Source organism: Urtica dioica, chromosome 6, assembly GCF_054948205.1.
Source record: "Urtica dioica subsp. dioica isolate 48M chromosome 6, U.dioica_male_clone48M_v1_H2, whole genome shotgun sequence".
NCBI classification, from domain to species: Eukaryota; Viridiplantae; Streptophyta; class Magnoliopsida; order Rosales; family Urticaceae; genus Urtica; species Urtica dioica.
In genome coordinates, this window is record NC_142761.1 from 39,808,514 (window position 1) to 39,828,486 (window position 19,973).

General features: G+C 38.9%; 1 pseudogene; it reads left to right on the top strand.

Moving 5' to 3' along the window:
- The first annotated feature begins 3,019 nt into the window (after positions 1-3,019).
- Positions 3,020-17,120, top strand: LOC149394084 (TMV resistance protein N-like; annotated as a pseudogene).
- Positions 17,121-19,973: the final 2,853 nt, after the last annotated feature.

Genomic DNA, 19,973 nt, shown 5'->3' on the forward strand with positions numbered 1-19,973 from the left:
TTGATGTCACTGCCATGGAAGAAACCCTCACTAGCGGGTCTCCTCTTGAAAGCCCCCACAAAATGGTACAAGATAATCCTGAAACTTCCATTCCCTCTGAAGAAAACCCTAGGGACAGTGATGTTTTGGAATCTCTTCTTGATGAGCAAGAACCCCTTCCCGTTGATGCGATTGGCGGAATTTTGGGGTTGAGTAAAGATGTTTTGAAGGATGTTCCGACATCTTCTCCTCTGATGCATGAGGATGAGTCTGTTAGAGGTCAGGATGCTGGAAAAGATGTTCTTGCCTCTTTAAAGGAAAAGGTCCAGCAGGATGATGACATGTGCATTGCTACTCTACTGTCTGAGAAAAGAAAGAGGAAGAGGAAGATGATGGAAGAAAGTATGTCTACTGTTCCCGAACTTGAGAAAAAGAAGAAGAAAAAGAAACTGGTAAAGATGGGTTTAAACAAGAAGAAGTTGAAGGCAAAATCTGCTGAGAAGAATGTTCCTGATTTTTTGAAAGAGATGGTGGACGAAGAGGAAGAATCTGCTTATCCTGAGATCGTGTCCCTTGCCTCCAGGAAATCTGTTGGGGGTCAAAAACTTCCAAAAGATGTTCCCCCCGCTCCTCTGGATAATGTCTCCTTTCATGAGGAAGATCGTGTCAGAAAATGGAGGTATGTATACCACAGAACTGTGTTTCCAGAAAAGGAACTGTCTAAGGAAGCCTTGAACATTGACGTCATCATGGAACTTCTGTACGATGCCCAACTCATCAAAACTGTCTCTGGGATCGGGCCTTATTACCCAAGACTGGTGAAAGAGTGTATTGTGAATTTATCTTCTGAAATTGACCAGCCTCATCACCCTGAGTTTGGGAAAGTCTTCATTCGTGGCCACTGCTTTGATGTCTCCTCCTCTGCGATCAATGATTTCCTGGGACGAGGGAGAATTGTCAATGCCGATCGGCTTCCCTCCCTGGATGTGATTGCCAAAGAGCTCACCAACGACGAGAAGAAGACTTGGCCCACTAAAGGTTTGCTACCCTCCTCAGATCTCTCTGCAAAATATTCTGTTTTGTACAGAATTGGGGTTGCTAATTGGGCTCCTTCCTCTCATGGCTCGAGCATCAAGTCCGACTTGGCATGCCTCATTTATCGGATAGGTACTCGTGCGTCTTTCAACTTTGGAGATTTCGTGTTCAACCACCTGGCCAAGCATGCTAAGTCCTATGCTGTGAAGCTCCCTATTGGCTTTCCCTCTCTCCTCTCTGGTATGTTGATGGTTCAAAAGAGAGATTTACTAAGGGCTGATGACATTGCTGGTAAACCCCCTAGTGAACTTTCTTTCAGTCATAGGTTATTTGAGGGAAAACATGTCAGAGATCTTTCCATGCCTTCTGTCGCAACATCTGTCGCCCTTGGTCGTACCATCAAGGTTGCTCCTCTCTCTGAAAATGATAAGAGTGATATTCTTAAAGAACTTTTTGAAGAAGTTGCTGCCCTCAAGGAGATCATTGATATCTCTTCTCGAAGGAAGACTGCTTGTGAACGACTTATCAAAGTAATGACTTCTTCGTCTGCCACTGATGATGCTTCTTCGTCTTAGCCGAGCCACGCTGCTAGTCCTGCTGACAACAATGATGATGAAGATACCGAGGATGATGTCATCAGTGACTCCGAGGGCACTGAAGGTCAAGCCAATGATGTTTCTGCTGGGAATCCCTCTAGTTAATATGTGTTTTATATGGTCTAGTCTGTATCCTCTGACTTCTTTTCAGATTTCTTTCTGTCGGGCTTTATCTACATTTTAACTTCTTGTTTCATACTGGGTTTCTGGTTGGTGTGTTAAAAGACCTTTTTCAAGATGGTGCTTCTTATTGTTGTTGATGTATGTTTTATGTTGCCTTCAGTTCTAACCTCTTTTCAGGCTGTGTTTTTCCTCCCTCTGTCTTGGTCGATCCTTGCCTTTGGTATTATTTTGAGGCAATCAGGGGGAGAGGCGTCATGAGGTCATTTTTTTTTACTCTCTCCATCTGGTCATGACGCTTGTATGACAACTGTTCCTGGAAGTACTTGCCTAAAAAATAGCCAAAAGGGGAGATTGTTGTTACGTTATATGCTGACTTTATTTTTTAGTGCAAGTTGTTTGGAAAGATGTCGGTCTTCATGCTCCAGCTTCTGGTGAGACATCCTTCCTCCTGTGCGCAGACAATATTTCGGGCAAGTTTCCAGTATTGACAGATTGCCTCGCTGGTGACTTTATTGCGTGATATTCGTGTGAGGATGGGTAAGGAAACCCTAGATACACTTCCAGGCCTGTACAGCTGCTATAAAAGCCATACGCTTCCCCTTAGTAGCCTTGACAATTTTGATAAAATACTTAGAGCTCCTAGACGTGCAAGACCGCGGATTAGGAGGCTTTGTGTTTTGTTAAGAGCGGTGTATTCTCTCAAACACTATTCCAGAAAGATTAAGTGTCTGTGAGAGTTGGGTTCTGTGTACTCGTGATTGAAGGCTCATGATCGTTTGAAGACTGAAAGTCATCCGAGCATAGGCGGTTGCTCGAAGAGTGGAATTGGGGCGGATCTCAAATCCAGGGGGAGTCCCTGGTTTAGGTATTTACTGGTGGTAATAGTTTCTAGGTTTTTTGATTTGGTGATTGTAATCATTTTAAACCTTGTGTGTACTATTGACAACAAGATAGTGAAATCATTTCCATTGGCAGAGTGCCCCCAGACGTATGTGTATTGCACCGAACTGGGTAACCATATCGTGATTATCTTTCTTATCGCAATGTTTGTTGTTTATCCATTCTCTGTGTTCAAGCAAGTTGTCGGACACATTGTCAACACTTTGTGTGCGACATCTTGTCTTTGTGACTAATCAGATTTCACTATAAACTTATATGTTCATATGAATTACCTTCCATTTAGTTTTCATAAACTAACTTCACAAAAGTCGCAATCTAATAAGCTTTCCTTTACATTTATGATATAAAACCCTTGATATCAGTTGATATTTTTGGAGGTTGATCACTAATGGCTTCTTCTTCGAGTACCTCTGTCGAAAGATACGATGTATTCATCAGCTTTCGAGGCAAGGACACACGATGGGGCTTTATCAGCTTTCTTTACGATACTTTGCGCGATAAAGGAATAAAAGCGTTCATAGACTCGGAGGACCTCAAGAAAGGAGGCGAGATCTCGCCTGTGCTTCTAGAAGCAATCAAGGCATCGGCGATCTCGATAATCGTCTTCTCAGAGAACTATGCCCAATCTCGGTGGTGTCTGGATGAGCTCAACCACATCGTCCGTTGCATGAAAGAAGATAAACAACGTGTTATACTCGTGTTATACAAGGTGGAGCCCACAGATATAAGACACCAAAAGAGAAGCTTCGAAGTTGCATTCTCAGATCTCGAAACACGATTCGGACACGACTCGGAAAAGTTGAAGATGTGGCGGGAATCTCTGAGAACCACTGCGGATTTATCCGGATTTAATTCGGCAGACGTGAGGTAAATTGTTAGTTATCCGGATTTAACCGTATTTGAGAAATGGTTTTAGTTGACATAAACCTTAAGTCCAACTTTTAAATGATTTTTTTTTAATTGATTTATTTATAGTTTAACAACTTTCTATTCATTAATTATTGTTCATATATATATTTAACCTTTATATTTGTATCCGAATATGATAATATATATATATATATTTATTTAACATAAACTGAAAAATATAAAAAGAGGGAAAAAAGCTTCATCTAGAGCAAAGCAAAATACAAACTAGATAGCACTTGGCCAATCGCGGGATAGTATAGAGAGGCTAAAACTCGAAAAATCAAAATTTAGAGTAGATATCCATAATCCATAGGCCAATATTCCAAAAAATACTGTCCCAGAGATCCTCGAGGTGGAGATATATAATATTCTATATAAATTTACAAAATTTTTGTGGTTCTCATATAAATACGAAGTCAAATATATATATATATATATATATATATATATTTTGTGATAATTAGGCTATTATATTAAAGGATTATTTACAGTAATGCCCCTTGAACTCCTGCACGTGTAACACTATGCCCCCTCAATTTGAAAACCGTACACAGCCAACCCTGAAATCTTGCATCGTAACAAAGATAGTCCTTCCGTCACATATTCTTGACGGACGTTGGGTGTGTGGTCACGTTTTTAGCACGTGACAAAGGAAAGTATCAAAATGCCCCTATTGTTAAAGAGAAGTTAAAAAAAACTTACTTCATCTTCTTCTTCAATCTTCTTCTTGGAACTCGTCTGCAACTAGAGTCTTCGAGAGAGCCAAATACTTCCGGCAAGAGTTGTTTTGTTAGAGAGAGCATGCGGTGAAGAGTCCCCAGCAGGCAGGGAAACGAATCGGGTTATTTTTTCCGTTGACTATTTTGACGAAGCAAGTCAACTCTCCGGTGAGCTCCGAAATGGCACAGAGAGAGGATTTGGAAGCGGCGAGCGAAGAGTGATGAGATTTCGGTCGGGATTTTCAGATCGCCGGAGTTCGGTCCAAAGAAGAGTAGACCGTCGTCTCTTGTATCGCCGCAGGTGAATCCGTATCCGGCGACGATGTTCTTGAAGATCGTGGTTTGGTTCAGTGTCAGGGTTTCGACGGTGATTTGGTTAAGGGTTTCGACTAATTTCCAACAGTCAATGGTGCCGAAATTGTTCTCGGACTAGTACGGCCCTTTGATCACGCACAAGTGGGACTTCCCGGAAGCGATGGCGGAGTACGTAGTGGCTCTGAACTCCTGAGGGACAATGAGATCGTCGGAGGCTTCGGTACGGGGTCCAGCAGAATGCTTGAGAGGTGTTCGACGAAATGCCGCAGAGAAAACCTTCATCGCCGGAGAGCGTGAACATGGCGGGGATGTCGTCGAGGTTTTGATTGGGGTCCAGCAAAACGCTTGAGACATTTTCGACGATATAAAATAAAGAAAAAAGGATAAATACGTTTTTACCCTTGTTTGTTTAACACCGTCATATAAATTTTGACGGAAGGACTATGTGTGTTACGATGCAAGATTTTAGGGTTGGCTGTGTACGGTTTTTAAATTGAGGGGGCATAGTGTTACACGTGCAGGAGTTCAAGGGGCATTGCTATAAATACAAACTAGATAGCACTTGGCCAATCGCGGGATAGTATAGAGAGGCTAAAACTCGAAAAATCAGAATTTAGAGTAGATATCCATAATCCATAGGCGAATATTCCCGAAAATACTGTCCCAGAGATCCTTGAGGTGGAGATATCTAATATTCTATATAAATTTACAAAAATTTTGTGGTTCTCATATAAATACGAAGTCATATATATATTTTGTGATAATTGGGCTAGTATATTAAATGAAGGACGCTATTTGACTAATTCATATAGTTTTTTCATTTTTATTATTTCATTAATTTTATAAGGTTTGACTATTTTACAAATCCGAAAATTTTAATTGGCTATTTTGTCGGAAAACCCGGTTTTAATGCATATTCATTTTACAACGAGTAATAGATGTTTAGTTTTTTTTTTGTAATTTAAAGGTTTGATATAATACACTCATTAGCTTTGGAAAAAAAAATCGATGATATGTTTATTGACTACAGTTTATTTACATTTTTCAGGTCCGAGTCCGAGTTGATAAAAGAAATTGTTGAATATGTCACGGAAGAATTAAAAATGATACCTTCTACTTCTAGTTATGATACAAATGGTCTTGTTGGAATTGATTACAATTTGCGTGTTATAGAGCCATCTTTATGTGTCAACTTAACGAACAAGGACACTCGAGTCATTGGAATTTCGGGAATGGGTGGCATCGGAAAGACGACAATCGCCCGTGTCTCTTACAAGAAATTCTACAATCGATTCTCCGGTTTCTTTTTCCTTGAAAACGTCAGAGAGGAAGTTACGAAGCACCAATCCTCGGACCTACAGAAGAGAGTTTTCTCGGAACTGTTGAAAGAGAAGAACTTGACACGTCACTCATTGCGAAAAGGATAGACTCCGCCAAAGGAATATTCTTTTAGTCCTTGATGATGTCGATAACGTAAAGCAATTGGACCTTCTGGCCATAGATCGTGAATGCTTCGGTCCAGGTAGCAGAATCTTTGTGACGAGCAGAAATTCACAAGTGCTCAAGGTTATCAAAGCCGACAAAATACACATAATCGAGGACCTCAGTTTTTGGTATGCTCGTCGACTCTTTCTCTCGAAAGCTTTTGGTAAAGAAGGAGATGAATCTCCGGCCAAGGGATTCTCGAAGTTGGCGGAGACAATTGTCAAGAAATATGGCAAAGGCAATCCGCTGGCTCTCACGGTTTTGGGTCGGTACTTGTATTCAAGGAGCATCGAAGAATGGGAAAGCGAAATGGACTTACTTGACTCAACTCCAAATCATGAAGTCCAAGACATACTGAAAATGAGTTACGACGGACTAAGCCAGAACAACAAGGACATGTTTCTCGATATTGCCTGCTTCCTTAAAGGCAAAGACAAGAATGAGATCGAGACACTACTACAAAATACCCCTTTAGAGTCGCTCAAAAAGCGACGCATTATATTTTGGGCGTCGCTTTTTGAGCGACGCGTATGTTAGTGACGCCCAAAGGTTTGGGCGTCGCTTATGACCGAGCGACGCTCCACGTAAGCGCCACATCAGATTGGCGGGTTGTTTTAATGGGGCGTCGCTCTTTTTGTAGGCGTCGCTTTATAACTTGGAGTCGCTCAAATAAAAAGCGACTCCAGTCTGGAGTCGCTCAGAAAAAAAGTTTGGAGTCGCTCAGAAATTAAGTGACTCCAAAAGACTGGTGTCGCTTAATTTCTGAGCGACTCCAGTCTGCGCAGACTGGCGTCGCTTGTTTAGTGAGCGACGCCAGTCATTTTTTTTAATATTTAAAAAATACGTTTTCCACTATAATTTTCCTGCAACAAAACAGATGAAACCTCTACATAAAGCCGACGGCGACCGGATGGAGAAGGGGCGGCGGCGACTAGGGGCGCCTGAGACGGTGGCAAATAACAACAAATCTATGTCCTTCACACCGGCTACGAACAAAACCAATACAAAAATCTAAGATTCTTACTCATAACATTTTGAAATCAAAACCCAAAAAAAAACCTAAAGAAACCCTAGAAATAATCTTTTACCCGTAAGCCACAATTGAAAACGTTCACCATGGAAGAACACGACGCCGGCTGGAGTAAAGTTGGTGGAGATGTGTGGAAGCCGGTCCCTCGGTCGGTGGAGATGTGTGGTGGTGGTGGAGGTGGGTTTCAATGGAGTTTTTCGGTTTTTTGGAGAGAATATCGAAGAAGATGAAGATGTAAACTGCTGTGAGATTTCGGGACTTAAGGGATTTAAAAGAATAAAAACGCCTAGCGTCGCTGGTTTTTTGAGTGACGCCAATATATATATATATATATATATATATATATATTATATTTTTTAATATTTAAAACGGGGAGTCGCTTGTTTAATGAGCAACTCCAATATATATATATATATATATATATATATATATAATTTTTTTTAATATTTAAAGTGGAGAGTCGCTTGTTTAATGAGCGACTCCAATGTGTGTGTGTATATATATATATATATATATATATATATATATATATATATATATATTCTTAATTTTGAAATGGGGAGTCGCTTGTTTTATGAGCGACTCCAATATTATTTTTTTTTAAATTTTAAAAATACGTATTCCACTATATTTTTCATGTAGAAAAACAGATAAAATAATATTCAAATCCAACCGAAAACAGGTAAAAATGCCTAGCGTCGCTCGCTTTTTGAGCGACGCCAGGCCACGTGTCTTGCGCGTCACTTAGACACCTGGCGTCACTCAGAAAGCGAGTGACACCACACAACACAAGGCCTGGCGTCGCTCAAAAAGCGAGCGACGCCCCATGACACGTGGCGTCATTCGCTTTTTAAGCGACGCGAGCCCACGTGGCGAGTTCTGGTTGAATGGTCTTTATTTTACTCTTCTCCACGTCAACCAATCTCCAAAATATTATTTTGTGCGTCGCTTTAAAATGTATCCGACGCAAATATAGCGACTTCTAATAGGTATTTTGTAGTAGTGAGAGAATACTCGGGTACAGATATTCCGGAGTTGTTGCGGGAATCAATGTTCTCATTGACAAGGCTCTCATAACTGCGGGAATCAATGCGAGGGATCAGATCCGGATGCATGATTAGATCCAAGAAATGGGCCAAGAAATTGTTCGTCGAGAATTAAAGGATCCGGGAGAGCGCAGTAGGTTGTGGTCTACATTAGATACTTGCCGTGTCTTGGAAGAGAATCGAGTAAGTCATGCTTATGAATATCAAGATCCTTTAAAACTTAATTGCAGTCACACTTCATTATCATAAAATAATCAATATGTGGTCATTTTTTTTTGCATGAACTGTGATTAGGGGACACAAAAAATTGAAGGAATTTTCTTGAAGGATATGCCACAATCTGACATAAGCCCTATAGTCTTTAAAGAAATGCGCAATCTATGGTTTCTCTATATTGATTGGTCTTCGTACAATGACAAAATTTTATTCCCTGAATATCTTGATTTCCTTCCTGCTACACTGAGATATTTCCGATGGACGGGTTGCCCCTTGAAATGCTTGCCAGAGAGTTTTAATCCGAAGAATCTTCGTGAGGTGTGCATTGAAAGTGCTAAACTTGAACGGGTTTGGAGCCCAAAACACAAGGTATTGTTTGCAAGTATTTTTTAACACCACAATTCATATATTCTAGCGTTCAAATTATTGCAATTTGACCCTTAAACCCATTTTTTTTCTAGCGTTCACCTCCTTGAACGTCCATTCATATTTTAAATACAAAGGGCACATTCCGAATACATAATAAATTTTTAATCCAATTTTTAGAAAGTATCTATTTATTCAACATAAAACGCTAAATAGCTGTTAAATAATCAACTTATTTTACTTTTTTGTATGAAATAGTTACTTATATCACTAAAGTACGCTAGAGAAGTTTGGTATTGGTTCGAATCACAATTTGTTTAAAACTTCAAAGTTTAAAACTACCTCAAGGTACTAAGAAGCGTATTTGTTATTTTCAATCACTTATGCTGCCTGACTTATCACATAAATCACGGTTTACTTTTTCATATAGGATTTGCAAAATTTGGAAGTCTTGATTCTCATTGGTTGCAACAATCTAAGTCAACTCCAGGACCTCTCTCACTCCTCAAACCTCAAGCACTTGAACATCAAAGCTTGTAGGAACTTGAGTAAACTCCCAAATCTCTCTTACAACTCAAACTTCAAGCAATTGCAAATCACTGATTGCACCAACCTGAGTCAACTCTCGGACCTCTCTCGCAACTCAAATCTCGAGTACTTGAATATTACTAATTGCAGCAGCCTGAGTCAACTTCCCGACCTCTCTTGCAACTCAAATCGCTGGGCATTGATTCTCACTAATTGCAGCAACCTGAGTCAGCTACCGAACCTCTCTTACAACTTAAATCTTGTGGGCTTGGTTCTTAGTGGTTGCAGCAACCTGAGTCAACTTCCAGATCTCTCTTGCAACTCAAATCTCAAGGACTTGAATCTTACTAATTGCAGCAGCCTGAGTCAATTTCCCGTCCACCCTCGCAACTCAAATCTCCAGTTCTTGAATCTTTCTAATTGCAGCAGCATGAAATTCTCTCGCGCCTTAGATCTCACTAATTGCTACAAACCGAGTCATTTCCCTGACCTCTCACGCGCCTCAAAACTCGGGTCTTTCACTAATTGCTACAGACCGAGTCATTTCCCTGACCTCTCACGCGCCTTAAAACTCGGGTTTTTGGATCTCACTGATTACATCAGCCCGAGTCAACTTCCTGACATTTCTTACAACTCAGAGCAGATTAAAATAATGCCAAGATACAGTATAATTTCAAAGAGAATGTCAAAAAGAGGAGTTTTCCCATTTGGCCATTGCTAAAGATATTTCCTGAACAACAATTCGTATACTATGAACATGAAGATACATTCTGGTGTCGTGCCAGTCGGAAACCCGAAGTTAAAAGGTATCTTCTGAAGGTACTGAATTGACCAATGCACTTCTAAAGACCAGATAAGAACAAATCATTTAACCTCTTATGTCTCAAAGTCACTACGTATGAATTGCATCATGCTTACCTCAATCCTGAAATGAGACATGTCATTTCAAAGCTTACGTATTCTCATTTGAGAAATTCAGAGTTCGGATTCACTATGTGATTCTGAACATGACCTATTGGTGAAGTACTAAGTTATGAAGATGTCATGAGTAACTTTGCGATGATCTCATAGATATGGAATTCATGTACAAGATTGCTGAAATGCAATGTATATCACCTCATGCTTTGTTCCTTGGAATGTGAATAAATGAACTGGCCAGTGTCCAAATTGAGTCATGACTCTTTTGGATGAATCAATGTGACTTTTTAGCTCATCGTCAATACATTGTTTCTAACTTATTCACAAGCGAAAAAGGAGTTGAGGAAATAACAGCTAGAAGGGTAAAATGGTAATTGTGTAAATCCTGACTAGCTGATGATATTCATGAAGGGTAAACATAGATAATATTCAGTGGATCCACTCATCACAATTTAGTTGAATTCTTGAGTAGAAACTAAATTCATTTGAACTGAGAGATTCTCAGTGTCAACTCTTTAATGAAGTCAGTTGACATTAAGCTAAACTTAGAAAAGGTTTGTGAACTTTTGAGTCCAAGTATTTAGCTCAAGCTTTCTTCATTTGGATCCATGAGATCACTATCACAAATCATATCGAGTAGGATTAGTTAAACTAGAAGCTAAGTCAAAACAAGAACGAGACAAGTTTTACGGAAATTGTCTAAAGGGTATTTTTGTCTTTTTGGACATAGGATGAAATAAATGTCAATAAATTTTTTGACATTGTCATATGATGACATATAAACACTCGGTCAAGTCTAAGGAATTTGGGCCTTGAGGATTAATTTCATTTCATGGAATTTTACTTGAAAATTCTTAATGGGCTTTTCTTATGTTGTCATGAACAAGTGAAGAAAAATCTAGAAACACCTTCTAGAAGCCCTATATGGCCGTCCAACATAGCAAAGAAAGGGAGATTATTTTGTGCATTAATGTATCAAGATACTTGCAAAAAGAAAAAGAGGAAACAAATTCCCTACATGAGGAACGAGGGAATTTCGACCAACCAAGCAAGAGGGAAGCAAGATAAAAGAGGAAACAAATCCAAGAACTTGCTTCATGAGGTTGCACGTCCAAATGGAAGAGAAGGAGGGAAATATTTTGCTCATGAATATGTGATATTCTATTGAAGAGCAAACTATCTTGTTGAAGGAAATTCCTCTCCTATAAATAGAGCCCTCATTCCTCTCATTTTATTCATTCCAAAGTTTTAGAGATTGAGAGCTTCTCTCTCTAGCTTGGTCGCCCCTCTCCCTTTCTCTCTCTAAGTTCTTTTCGTTTTTGTTTCGGCACCTAGGTCCACATTTGACCTAGTATTTAAGCTCTTCGACTCTTAGACTTGTTCTTGAGTCGTCGTGTTTAAAGGTGCCCACACACTAATTCCTTTTAATCTCGAGTGATTCTTGTGATAGAAACTATCGTGGTAACTCAAGATCCCGAGGAACGAAGAAAGATGAGCTGCGTGGGGAGACGAACGTTTCAACCTTCCTAAGGCTTCTCAACGTTCAAGCTTCACAAAGGTTAGTAAATGAGTAATGCTTTTAATAGTTTTAAATGAACATGTACTTGCACTTTGTCTAGGTTAGTAAAATCGTTTTACTTGTTTAAAAGAAAATTTTTAAATTCCGTCGCTTGCACGAAGCGTTAAATGTTTTCTTATTTCTAGATCAATTCCAACAATAATGTCGCCGTGGCGAGGTCATCTTTTAAAAAATGCATGCTCTCGGTATGTTTCTCGCCGCGGCGAAGTTTATTTTGCGCCGCGACGAGGCCTTTCTACAACGCTTGAGTAAGCGTTGTAGAATCCCTCGCCGCAGCGAAGTATGAATCGCGCCGCGACACGCATTCCATGCGGCGACGAGAACTGTAGATCGCCGTGGCGAGATCAGACTATAACGATCACATCATTCAGATTTCACTTTTTTTCCCATATTAAACCTGTTTTTCAACTAAAAAATTACCATTCAAATAAAAAAAATCTACACACAATCAATGAACATTAACATCTTGAAATTAAGATGAGTCTCAAACATAGAATCAAGTCTCAAACACACATTAAATAAAACACAATAATCTAGTCATAAACTTAAACAAACCAAGCGAGTCTTAAACTGGAACTTAAATTTAAAAAGAGTTTGAAATTTATATAGAGGAGTTGGTGTTGTTGGTTCTTGAAATTTACTCGTCATTCGGTAGTGGTGGTGGTGGGTGCACCGGATATTGAAGAGGTGTCATATGCGGTGGCCACTGTGGTGATGGGTATGGATAATCGGAGTATTGAGGATATGGAGGAACTAACACCAAGTTCTCTTGGTTGATATCCCACCGAGAGTAGAGATCGTTCAATTGATTGATGTGAGAAGCGTCATACTCCGCTTGTTGGTGCATGTACTGTTGCGTGTGCTTTAAACCCGCCGACGAAATAGTTAGAGCAATGAGCAGTGTAGTCGATGGTGGCGGGGTCGACTACCGGAGGTGCTTGTAAGCGCAATAGGGGCTCATTGAGTGGTGGTTCATCGTCCTCATCTTCCTCTGCTTCCTCCTCTTGTGGTTCCTACCTAATCTTGTACTGATCGATGATATTATTCGTAATAGGCCCCATAGGACTCTTGATCGTATCCCTTTTTCAAGCGTCCTACCCCCGCATTTGTACAAAGGTTGGTAATGATTGACGGATATGGCAAACCGTGTCGTTCATTAGTATAGTCGAGACTTTTCATCCAATTATAGATGAATCGACCGACGTTGATTGAATAACCTTTTATGATGCAGAACAACACCTGGATACAACCCTCGTCGAAAGTGGTGAAGTGCTTGATCGGAAAGAGGCGAGCGCAAACAATGTAAATCCAAGCTTTAGCAATCCTGGTGAGTTGTTAATGCTTGAGTACCCTTTTTCCTTTTTCAAGGACCCAACCCTCTCCTGGAATGCACAGCACCCTCGCCATCTCCTAGTGGCTGCAAGTTCTTAACCATTCCCGATAGCCCTTATTCTCGAAAGACACATCTGGGGTCCCAAGCAAATCGTTGATAGCTTCGACACTCACATCGACCGGTCTACCCTGGACCGTCACAACATCTCGATTGTTATCTGGTAAGTTTGCGTAGAATTCGTACACGAAGTTTAAGTTCGCATCGAACTCGGGTACGGCACAATACTTCACCCAGTCATGACCTTGAATACTGTTGCGGATCAGCACTCCTATATCGGTGTTAGTGCTCACATTGAATCTCCGCTCAAGGATCACACTACGCGACGAGATTTTGTCGTAGCGATCCTCTGCGGCCTTGCTAGTGAAGATACTTGTATTATAATCCGCTTCAGGAGACGCTTGACGAGCTCGCTTACTTTTACTTTTACTAGGACCTTTGGAAGAGCTCGGAGCCGTGGCGCCCGCCGGAGTTTTTGTTCGAACCATTTTTCACCTTCACAAAGCATAATCATAAAAAATTCAATCTCAACATCTACAATCAACATAACCATTTTAAATACTAACTATGTCACAACAATCACAAATTCTATATCAATTACAACTTAATTTAAACATAACAATCTCAAATTCATAAACAATTCCAACAATCACAAATTCATAAAAAATTCCAACAATCACAAATTCATAAACAATTCCAACAATCACAAATTCATAAACAATTCCAACAATCACAAATTCATAAACAATTCAATATCAACATTAATCAACACTAACCTATGTCACAATATGTCAAACACAATCCGGATATTTCAATCTAACTCAAATTCATTCTAACACAAATTCTAACTCAAATTCATTCATAATATGTCAAACAAAATCCTAATTTCGTGTTCTAAACAAAGAAAATCAAACAAAACCCTAAATTTGTGAATTAAGAAAATCAAACAACATGCAACCCGGGAAAACAACATGAAATCCATATCAACAACACGAAATCCATATCAACAACACGAAATTAAATCAATAACCACCTTCAAAAACTTAGAAAATCATACCTTACAATGTTTAAAAGAGAGAAAGGCGGCAAGAGAGAGAGAGAGAGAGAGATAGGCGCGAGATAGAGGGACGGCGAGGATGTGGCGAGAGAGAGATGGCGGCGAGGACAAGGCGACGGCGAGATTTTGGGGCGGCAAGGACGTGGCGAGGGATTTTGGAAGAAAAAATCTGGACAGAATCGGCCGAAAATGATTGTCTCGCGTTTGCGTTTTAAAAAAATGAGAAAAAAACTGAAAATTGCCTTTTATAGTGAAAACCTAAAACTTCTCGCCGCGGCGAGAATCTGTCTTCGCCGCAGCGAGGTGCTCCTACAACGGATATTACAACCGTTGTAGGAGAATCTCGCCGCAGCGAGATTCCTTCATCGCCGCGGCGAGGCAGTTCCTTAAAAAACTGCTTGGCTACGGTATCCACCTCGCCGCGGTAGAGAATATTTCTAGCTACGGCGAGATTTTATCGCCGCGGCTAAAAGTGAACGTCGCCGCGGCGAAAGGCTTCTACAACGCTCATATTAAACGTTGTAGAAGGTCTCGCGGCGGCGAGGTAGAAATCTCGCCGCGGCGAATTCCATCATTCTACAACGCTTGGACAATGCGTTGTAGAAAATTCTCGCCGCGGCATAAAACACGTGGCGCTGCGGCGAGGATTCTACAACAGATAGTCTAAGCGTTGTGGGAAATCTGAAATATATTTAATTCTACAACGCTTAACCACAAGCGTTGTAGAAACACTAAGTTTCTACAACGCTTAACCACAAGCGTTGTAGAAACACTAAGTTTCTACAACGCTTAGCCATAAGCGTTGTAGAAACACCCAGATTCTATAACGCTTAACCATAAGCGTTGTAGAAACACCATGTTTCTACAATGCTTATGTTAAGCGTCCTAGAATCTCTAGTTTCTACAACACTTATTTTAAGCGTTGTAGAAAATGGATTGTATAATCCAACATTTATAGTAGTGTAAGTACTCAACCTATGTATCATTATTCTGCATAACCACTGCAATACCTAATGTATAACGAATCGTGTCGTTAATTACATTAACTATTACAGTTACGGAAATGAGAGAAAAATTACTCTGTAACGTGTTTGGATATCATAGGACATGCGGATCTGTGACTTTCTGAATGTTTTTTTATGTTCGAATAATGTGTATGTTTTAGTTTTAGGTACGTGTATTAATTCGGATATACTAATATGTTGTGATTTAAAATTAGCTATTTTCTTAATAAATGTAGTTGAGTTAATATAATACTTAATTAATTACATTTGTAAATTTGAATTTTATAATATAAAAAAAAAATGAAACTTCAATAAGATGCGTGTGAACTTTAAGCTACTACGTACATCTCATATCAATTGTGGCCACAAAATTAAAGTAAAATAATATTGAAACTACAAGTAGAAGTTTTTGAATTTTTATACTATGTTTTGGTCGAATACATTATTTAAGTTGACATAATTTATATTTGATGGTAGAACTGAATTCATAATGCGGACCGATTCATAAAGTCAAACGTCTTACCCTGAAAATATACATAGATATGCATAGATACATATCCCTTGTGCATTAGATGGAGGACGAAATCCAACATCAATAGTCAATCCTCCAGTTTATTCAATATATAATAATGGATAAATTAAATACGAAAAGCATATACGAGCTGATTAATTGCACTTCTAGTTCGGAATAGATAACTAGTTATGCCATGCGTGCTGCATTACCTTTGGAACGGGTGGATATTTTATTCGTTATTCAAACCGTAATGATTTTTATCTCAAGAAGATCAAGCAGTTATTATAAAATATTTGATTTGGTCAGATACGATTTGACATGATATGACAGCGCATTAACAGTGAGTCTGTTGGGCTTCCGTGTCTATAAATTTAAGGGGCATCTCCATCGGTCTCTCTTATTTATTTGCGTTGAGTCGCTTTGAAGAACGGTACGTTCTAAATCTTTTTATTTTCTCATTCTTGTTTTCTTCTCTGCCAGGGTTTTGGGTATTCTGGCTTAGGGTTCTGTTTGGAAAAAAAAAACATTTCGGGTTCTGTTTGGAAAAAAGAAAACCTTTCCTGAAAAATTTAGCTTAAGATAGTTCTAAGTACGGTCATATGTGCCTTTGAGTCAGTTTTTCCTTTGTAAAAAGGAAGTTTGAGCTTTCCCGTATCCTTGATCTGACTGTTGATTATTCGTTTGGCAAACGGGGTGCGGTGCGTTTCTTCGATCAAGCGATCTATTTTGGGAGCTATGCTCGTGGCGTTATGAACTCGCGTTTTCACAGCCCGCAGCCATGCGTTAGTTTCAGCCACCGTTCGCCGCAATAATACTATTCCATCATGGTTGTACCGGGCCTCAAGTGGGGTTGGTTTGCGAGCTCTTGAGGGCTCGACATCTGACTGGTTACGCCAGAATGGGTTCCGAACTCCCCAAATCGACGAGGCGGGACTTGACGCCCTATTTGGAGGTGAGTTGGGTTGACTCATAGAGCATTCCATACTATGAGGTGCGGGTTCGACTGAACTCCCAAGTTCTCGATGAGGCCTGGGATTGGGCCCGTGTAGGCTCGTGCAGGCCCGTTTTCGGGGGTTCTCATGTGCTGCGGAATTTTGCAAGGCGGAGGTGGAAGTTTAGTATAGGCTTCACATTGGTTAGGGTTAGGAGTCATTTCGATTCCCGGGAAGTCCAACTGAATTTCAAGTATAAGATTCATTCCCGGTCTGCTAGATCACGCAGCATTCGGATTGGATCCCGCCAACATGAGACCTACTGCATCGTAGCGGATTCCAATGCTTTATGCCTGCACGAAAGTGCTGATAATTATCTCTCGATGAGGGCCTCCAGCATTGATTTCAGCTTGAGGATCAATTCCAAGCCAAATACGGGGGTTGTCGGAGACGATGATGACATGGGGTTGGTGTGGTAGGAAAGAAGGTTTTTTGGTACGGATTTAGACTTGGAGCGTAAGGAAAATTCGTGGGATTCCCACAGACATCGCAAACTGTTAAAGCGATAGTTTACACCAAAACAATCACGAAAAATTTGTGGTTAAAATGGATTGATTAAGATAGATGAGCCTTAATTCTGTGTAATAAGAATAAATTTGATCTCTTGAAGAACTGGAAAATAAATACGTATTTAAAATGACGACGAAACTATACAAAGATTAGATTTCGATAATAATGATAATAGCTAGATCTAGTAATGTGCCCAAAATATGCCTAATTATCGTATATTTATAGTCTAAGAAGATGAGATAGCGAGCTCCGGGTCGTTCAAGACACGTCACATGTCAATTGTAACTCACTGCATATCGAGACATCTGGCGTGAGAGACCTATTCGTACTGGCGTGAGAGACCTATTCGTACGAGGGGGCGGTTGCGGATTGATCTAGCTGGCGAGCTCTCGATGTCCGAGTCTTCAAGAGGCGGTTATCTTATGTTGAATATCGAGCTGAGAATCGATCCTGTTCACGAGCTGGTGCATTTATTAAAACATGTCAAAGACAAAAGGCATGGGCTTTGGGCCCAATTAACTTGTACTGGGCCAAATTCCTTGTGCATTAGATGGAGGACGAAGTCCAACATCAACATTTACCTTGTGTTTTAGTAAATGTCGAGTTTAACCTTTGGTTTTTAAAAATTTCAAGTTCATACCCTCTGTTTAACTAAAATGACGAAATTATACTCTGAAATTGACAACAGTGTCACAAATATTCTTTTTATTGAATTTTTATTGACTTTTCATTGACGTTGGTTATAATATTTATAGGTAAACACTGATTATCTTTATTCATTCATGCCATATGTGTAATTTATTTAAAAACTAAAAATAAACAATAATCTATTTATCGTGAAGAACACAGAAAAAAGGTAAATGGGTAGAAATCGATAGTTGATAGCTATCAAAATCACATATTCAAACAGAGAATCCAGAATTCAGAGTTGCAATTCGAACATGGAATGTAGTCATCTCTTATTGGAATATATGAATTTTATTATTTAGTTTCAATTTAATGCTATTTTTATTTCAAAATTGGGAATTTGAAAGTTAGGGTACTGGTTTGGATTTGATTCGGTTTTTCTTATATAAGAGTTAATATCAATTAAAGGGAGATTTGTGGTATGGTTACCTATTTCAGGGTATAATTTCGTCATTTTAGTTAAACAGATGATATTACGTCGGCATTTTTAAAAATCAAATATTAAACTCAACATTTAACTAAAACACATAATATATATATGTGTTATTTTCCCTTTTTATCATCCATCGCAATTACAACTAACCAGTATGTACTACCTATGTATCATTATTCTGCATACCAGTACAATACCTAATGTATAACGAATCGTTTCGTTAATTACATTAACTAATACAGTGAATCATATTAATAGTTACGGAAATGAGAAAATAAAAAAAAAAAAAAAAAAATTTACTCTGTAACGTCTTTGGATATTATAGGACATGCGGATCTGTGACTTTCTGAATGTTTTTATGTTTGAATAATGTGTAGGTTTTAGTTTTAAGCTACGTGTATCAATTCGGATATATTAATATGTTGTGATTTAAAATTAGCTATTTTATATGATAGTTGAGTTAATATAATACTTAATTAATTACATTTGTAAACTTGATTTTTATAATATAAAAAAAATGAAACTTCAATAAGATGCGTGTGAACTTTAAGTTACTACGTACATCTCATATTAATTGTGGCCACAAAATTAAAGTAAAATAATATTAAAGCTACAAAGTAGAAGTTGACATAATTTATATTTGATGGTAGAACTGAATTCATAATGCTGACCGATTCATGTAGTCAAACGTCTTACCCTGAAAATATACATAGATATGCATAGATACCTATTGAAACAAAGTAGTGTTATATAAATTAGAGGAAGGGTGGACGCTCATAAAACAACTGTTCAATATACAGTATTTTGTGATTTTTTTTAAAAAAAACTTTTACTTTTTTTTAAAAGAAAAAATAAGAGATTGGACCCTAAACATAAATAGTGTTCATTCGTATCGATATTTTTATCAGAAAAATTAAAATATCTTAAAAAAAAACTTTGTTACTCTCATAATTCGGATTTGCCGCGGAGGTTACTCGGAGTCCCGGGAATAAGATGCGTCCAACACTGAGTTCGAGTCAAATAGGTCCAAGAATTCACGAAAGATAAGGAACGATTCGTTCATAAGTCAAAAGCGATCCATACCTAGCAGAACTTCGAAGAGAAGAGAAGCCGATAAATTAAAGACTTGTCAAAACAAAATAAATACGTGTACATAATCGAAACAAAGATAAACACTCACCTCAACAATTATACCGAGAAAGCACGAAAAACAACCACCCACTACACACATGAACTCGGAGTGGTTATTTGGTAACCGTCGGAGACGTGGGACCGATCACCCCACGTACTCGACTCAAGACGTCTATAAATAGAAGATGGACATAAAGGAAAAGACACTTCACTTTGATTTCGAGCACACAAGCCATAATTTTCATCTTTCAACATCCTCATTTACTTTCTTATTCTACGAGATTAGTCTGTCATTTGGAAAAATCTTGCCTAAACACTTGGAATTCTCATAACTACGTTCTCGGTACCTAGTGTCTTTTGTGAGATATTGTTGTACTAATTTTTCAGGTCAACAAACATTAAATAAATTTTATTCAAACCAAAATATTTCTAGACATTTTTTTATATATTTTTTTTCCATACTAGTGGGATCTAACATTTTGTTTTTATATATATATATTTCTCAACTTGT